The sequence below is a fragment of the Haliotis asinina genome, chromosome 10 (genome assembly GCF_037392515.1).
Source record: "Haliotis asinina isolate JCU_RB_2024 chromosome 10, JCU_Hal_asi_v2, whole genome shotgun sequence".
NCBI lineage: Eukaryota > Metazoa > Mollusca > Gastropoda > Lepetellida > Haliotidae > Haliotis > Haliotis asinina.
Genome location: NC_090289.1, coordinates 59586051 through 59592457, shown reverse-complemented (window position 1 = coordinate 59592457; position 6407 = coordinate 59586051). Strand labels below are relative to the sequence as shown.

Here is a 6407-nt window from a genome sequence, read left to right as displayed (position 1 = left end):
ATTTACATATGTTGGTGCTCGAGGATGTCAAAGAAATAGCTCTCCCTTCTGTGCAACTCAGGCTGAAAATCTTGAATGGCCTCTGCATGGAAAGGGGTCTCCTGCAGATATAATCGCCTTTTGGCCTACACAAGACATTCTAAACTTTGATCTGATTAACTGAATTTCTGTATCAGTTTTTGGAGATCCCTCCGCGTGCGGATAAGAGGGAGCGTGCGCACATTATATTTAAGCATGCATTGGGCTTATAGAGGAATTAAAGAAAATACAAAACCTTCTATAACGCTTTCAAAGGTTTACTCTTTTCACAGACTATGACAATAATTTATATAAACACGACCTGGGGACACGATCATACATTAGCCGTATTTACTTGTTTCGCAGTTTCATAACCCGCCAAAGGGCCGAGGTCTCATACAACTCATCATCAACAATATATGTGTCATCAGGGTCTCATACATCCATCATCAACACTGTCTGTGTCATCGGGCTCTCATACAGCAAAACGACTCTGTTTGTGTCATCGACGCCTCATACATCCCATCATCAACACTGTATGTGTCATCCAAGTCTCATACATCCATCATCAACACTGTCTGTGTCATCGAAGTCTCATACATCCATCATCAACACTGTCTGTGTCATCGAAGTCTCATACATCCATCATCAACACTGTCTGTGTCATCGAAGTCTCATACATCTCATCATCACCACTGCATGTGTCATCGAAGTCTCATACAATTCATCATCCCCACTGTATGTGTCATGGAAGACTCATACATCCCATCATCAATATTGTATGTGTCATCGAAGTCTCAAACATCTCATCATCACTACTGCATGTGTCATCGAAGTCTCATACATCTCATCATTAACACTGTATGTGTCATTGAAGTCTCATACATCCATCATCAACGCTGTCTGTGTCATCGAAGTCTCATACATCTCATCATCAATATTGTATGTGTCATCGAAGTCTCATACATCCATCATCAACACTGTCTGTATCATCGAGCTCTCATACATCGATCATCAAAACTGTCTGTGTTATGGAAGTCTCATACATCCCATCAACAACACTGCCTGGGTCATCGAAGTCTCATACCTTACATCAACACTGTCTGTGTTATGGAAGTCTCATACATCCATCATCAAAACTGTCTGTGTTATGGAAGTCTCATACATCCCATCAACAACACTGCCCGTGTCATGGAAGTCTCATACATCTCATCATCACCACTGTATGTGTCATCGAAGTCTCATACAACCATCATCAACATTGCCTGTGCCATCGAAGAGTCATAAATCAAAACAACACTGTCTGATCGAAGTCTCATACATCCATCATCACCACTGTCTGTGTCATGGAAGTCTCATACATTCATCATCAGTACTCTCTGTGTCATAGAAGTCTCATACATCCATCATCAACGCTGTCTGTGTCATCGAAGTCTCATACATCTCATCATCACCACTGCATGTGTCATCAAAGTCTCATACAATTCATCATCCCCACTGTATGTGTCATGGAAGACTCATACATCCCATCATCAATATTGTATGTGTCATCGAAGTCTCATAAATCCGTCATCAACGCTGTCTGTGTCATCGAACTTTCACTCATCGCATCAACACTGCCTGTGCCATCGACATGCCATACAGCAAAAAAAAACACTGCCTGTGTCATCGAAGTCTCACACATCCCATCTTCCCCACTGTATGCGTCATCGAAGTCTCATACATCCATAATCAACACTGTCTGTGTCATCGAGCTCTCATATATACATCATCAACACTGTCTGTGTCTTGGAAGTCTTATGCATACCATCATCAACACTGTCTGTGTCATCAAGATCTCATACATCCCGCCATGAACACTGTCTGTCTCATCGAGCTCTTATACATAATATCAACAACACTGCCCGTGTCATGGAAGTCTCATACATCTCATCATCACCACTGTATGTGTCATCGAAGTCTCATACAACCATCATCAACATTGCCTGTGTCATCGAAGAGTCATAAATCAAAACAACACTGTCTGTGTCATCGAAGTCTCATACATCCATCATCACCACTGTCTGTGTCATGGAAGTCTCATACATTCATCATCAGTACTCTCTGTGTCAAGAAGTCTTATATATCCCATCATCAACACTGTCTGTGTCATCGAAGTGTCATACATCCCATCATGAACACTGTCTGTCTCATCGAAGTACCATACAGCAAAACGACTCTGACTGTGTCATCGAGGCTTCATACGTATCATCATCACCACTCTCTGTGTCACCGAAGTCTCATACATCCCGTCGTCAACAATGTCTGTGTCATCTGTGGCACAATCAACGAAACTCGAAAGTTTTTCAAGTACAGTCACTTTAATTCATTACTTTACCAACAATTGATCAAGGAGAGTGGCAGTGACCATCAGTGAGAGAGAGACTGGTTCTGAGTTGGGGCGTTGACCAGGCTCGAACAGAAACTAGTCTCGAGGTGTTTGGGTTTGGGTGTTTGCACGGGTTAGGCTGCTGAACTTCTGGGTCTGGTCTTTCCTGGACTGCTTGGCTGGTCTTGCTCTGGTCAGTGTTCAGCGCCCTCTTGTGCCTCTCTGCTGACTTCGATGTGGACGAAGTTTACACAGGGATTTCTTGGCCAATTTGCACTACTTGGTGATTACTACCAAGCACATACTTCGTGCCTGTTATGTTAATTTGGGGGTCGGATGACATAGTTGAGGTATTAACTCAGTTAGTAATAGTGTCATTTCCGACCCTCTCATGGTTAAATGGTTAAATGTGACTCTTTAATAGTCTACCCTATCATCCGGGTTGGCAGGACTGTCCATGTGATCTTATCGTGTGTACATTTCCTTCAATGAGATGGTCAGCCACCTGTCAACCTCTGGTACACTGCCTATTGTGTTACATTCTCCCTATTGTACAACAAGAAATTGTTCACAGAACATTTCTAACAGTTAGTGCATGGGTCATCAATAAAATGTACAATCGTTATTACCTAGATCAGTGTATGGATACATATACAGTACACAATCAAATTAACTCACAATTTCTACTACATTATACACATTCCAACAATACTGTTACCACAGTTCCAAAAGCACACGGATATGCAAGTCCATACAGATATGGGGTGTATGGAAAATTGTTTACAATAAGAACTATCACAAGAATTGTGGAAACAATACCACTGTCCGGGATCGTCTTCCTTTTGCGTTGTGTTTTCACGGTTGGTGTTAAAACAAATTTCTGTATTGAGACTACAAGATGCAATCCGGTTTTGGTCCTTACTTGTGAGTTAGCTCGACTCACGATGCCCTTGGGGTACTGTGTCCAGGGTTGGGTAAAGGCTCCGTATTGCGGGGGGTTGGTCTATGGTCCCCTGCTGGATCAGAGTCCCTTCGGCTCGGGAGTGACGCAGAGGGGAGAGTTCCTCTGCAGGCGTTACCCGTGCCCTCAGCGTCAACTGGCGCCATCTCGAACTCGGTTGTAGCCGAGACAGTCCTCCTACTCATTTCCCGTTTGGCAAGCCAAGGTCTAACAAACTTTATATACAAGATAATCACCCCAAATAATCCCATTAGAGCTACAACTATCAAGAGGAAAATATATCCAATCGGATGTTTCATTGTCTGGTATGAAAGTATGCAATTCATTTAGTTTATCAATAAGATGCTCCATACGAATTTTCTCCAGACGCGTGAGTTTATCAGGTAGTCTAGTCAAGTTCAGTTTCGTGGTAGCTTCCATGAAGGGTTTCCAGAGCAACATATTGGAAACATTAAGGGGATGGACTATTTCTGGAAAACGATCTTTGAACTGATACTTGCTTTCGTTATGATAGTACGGGAGTAATGTTAAATGATCATTAGATGCTGAGCAAGATGCGTACAACTTAATTATTGCCAGTGGAGGAAGAACCTTTATGGTATAGGAGAAGTTGTGATTGTCATCACATACTACTGCAAGATGCATCTTCTTATCTGTTCTTAAAACCCAATGTCCTGCAGCAAGGTATTCTGCCATAGGCAATATAATGTTTGCTTTGACAATTGTTTCACACGTTTTGCGTACTTTAACGTCAGCCTTCATGAATAGGGCAATTACACATAGATGGCTTAAAGTTATCGGACAGATTGAGCTCTGTATATGGCAATAACCCGTTAATGGTTTTGTACATGTCTGGACTTCTGATGGTTTCAATAATGCGTATTTGGTACGTTGTACGTTGACTGCGATTATGTCAGTTTCTAAATGATAATCTGCTACCATATGACCAGCGTTATTTGATTCCCTATTCTGTTCGTTATTGACCAGTAGCACTGGTATGTTATGAGCCTGATAGATTCCAAATTGTCCATCAACATCAAAAAGAGGGATGGATGTGATTATCAAAAATTTATCTTCAAATAGAATTGTGGTACATAGTAATGACATATAAAAACTCCACAAATCGTCCACTGGGTCGTCCGCTAATCGGAATTTATTTGGTAAGTGTGTTTTGATGTCATTCAGTAGAAACAGTAACTTGCTTGGCGTTATGGTACTGGGTGACAAATGTCCTAAAGCCAACATATTAACTTGTAACCGGAGATGTTCCAGATATGATAAAAAGGTCTGTAACATGCTTCGGATATTCTCAATGACTAGTTCCATCTGTAAATAGGTTTTTGTTGTCCATTCTAACTTTGTTATTTGATTGCTCAAAGTCTCCGACACGTTAGCGAGTTCTTGTTTTACTATGTTCATATTATCAATAACTTGGTTAATGGCGTATTGGTTCTCTGGTACTTGAGTTCTTGTTCTGTTAAGGATTGAGAGCCCTTCCCGTATGACACGATTTATACTGTCCTGGTTCTCGGCAAGCCTTCGTACATTTTATTTAATAGTGTGTAAATGAGCTTCAGACACAGTGCCAAACAAGAAACTTAAAGCCCTCCCAACAAATGGAAGTAATGAACGCTTGGGTCGGGAGCGCAATCTGCCATATTCCGAGAAATTGTCTGCTAGTCCATTCAGGATGTTATTCAGTCGTATAGCTTCATCGTCTAATTTTGTATACATACTTAATATTCCCGTTGACCCGTCAGAGTGGTAACGGCTCAAATATTTCCTTACCATCGTTGTAACCTGATCAGTGTTGTATCTACACCGTTCAATAAATTGATTATATGGACTTAGATCAAAAACAAAGGTTACCAGCCATTTTGATATAGTGGTAGTAATGTCATTCATCTTTTGAAATATAACGTTTTCATACATAATTGTACCCTTGGCTACCCCAAAAAGGAAGAGTAAAACCAGAGGAAACATGTTCCTCCTGAAACAAAAAATATACATAAATAAGTAAATGAATGAATAAATAGATAATAACAAATATATATATATATATATATATTTATATGTACATCCACATACATAGATCTAACCCTTACTTGTCAGGTAGTTCTATAATAAACCTGCCATTGCCTGGAGTAGTTGTTTAACTTTTCTACCCTGGTTAGAAGATGTGGTTTTGGAAGGGGCCTTAGTTTATTGGAGGACACTGGACTCTATCCACATATCTTCTACGTCGCTGCCCGCGACTGACTCCATCTGTTCTTCCTGCCCTTCTTTATCATCGTCAGGAGGGGTTGATAGGTTCCTGGCTCTTAGTCTTTCTTGCAACTCTGCCAGAGGTATGAAGTCTTCTTCTTCCGAATCTGACCTCTCTTGGCGGTATCGCCTTATCATCCGAACTCCAGGATCAGTATCTGCATGGTCGGAGTCCTCACAACTGGATTCCTCTGGAGGGACAACATAGTGGGTCTTCCGTTTTGGTCTTCCCGTTGTGTCCACTGGAATGTCGCATTCGTCTATTTTTGCTATCCGCAAATGTTTGGCATGGGCTTTTGTCACAGTCCCATCTAGTTGACTCCTAATGATGAATGTGACAGGTGATGTCTTCTCGATGACTCGATAGTATGGTTTCCATTTAGATTGCAATTTGCTTTTTCGTTTGTGATTTTTATAGTAAACAGGAACAGCAACTTTGATTTCCGTTAACTTGCAGGCTCTGTCAGCATACTTGGCTTGTCTTCTCTTTGCTTCTTTCATATGTCTATGAACAAGCACAAAAGATTTATGTTGTTGCTGCAATGCTATCTTATGCTCTTCCTCTCCATGATAGGAACAGGCCAACTACTGTAGTGATCTACAAATCCCACAATATGCTTGTTACCTGACAGTGTTGTCGGGTAAGGCCCTGACAGATCCATGCTTATTTTAGCAAATGGATAGGGAGGTACGTCCGTTCCCTGGAGTGGTGGCTTCTGTTTGCGCAGAGATCGGGTTTGACAAATGACACAACTGGAGACATACTCGTATAATTCTTTGTACATGTTTGGCCAA

The 6407-nt window shown here is 41.3% G+C and overlaps 1 pseudogene; it reads right to left on the bottom strand.

Moving 5' to 3' along the window:
• Positions 1-3315: 3315 nt before the first annotated feature.
• On the bottom strand, positions 3316-5330 carry LOC137298812 (uncharacterized; annotated as a pseudogene).
• Between the last annotated feature and the right edge of the window lie 1077 nt (positions 5331-6407).